The following is a 367-nucleotide window of genomic DNA, read 5'->3' on the forward strand; positions in this document are numbered from 1 at the left end:
CCTGGATGGTCCAAACCCTTTGACACTGACTGATGCCAGGAATGGGCTCTCCCTAAAAGAACACGCACACAACACGCAGCCTTGCACCTGGTTTCTGGTTCATGCACCACCGCCCGCCGCCACTGGCCGAGTCTCAAAGGAGTGTCCGTCAGAATCAGCCGAGAGGCTGGCTAAAAATGCAGCTCGCCAGGCCCCGCCGCGGAAACTCTCATCGGGCGGGTCTGGGGCGAGGCCCGGGAGTCTGCGTTCTCAACCAGCCCTCGGACGACATGGGCTCTGATGCTCAGCGGCGCCCGCTTTGAGAAACCCGACTCCGGGGCTCAGACCCGCCCCCCCACCCCACAGCTTCCATGCTCCAAACCTTCCC

Source organism: Neophocaena asiaeorientalis, unplaced genomic scaffold, assembly GCF_003031525.2.
Source record: "Neophocaena asiaeorientalis asiaeorientalis breed wild unplaced genomic scaffold, Neophocaena_asiaeorientalis_V1.1 scaffold540, whole genome shotgun sequence".
Taxonomy (NCBI): Eukaryota; Metazoa; Chordata; class Mammalia; order Artiodactyla; family Phocoenidae; genus Neophocaena; species Neophocaena asiaeorientalis.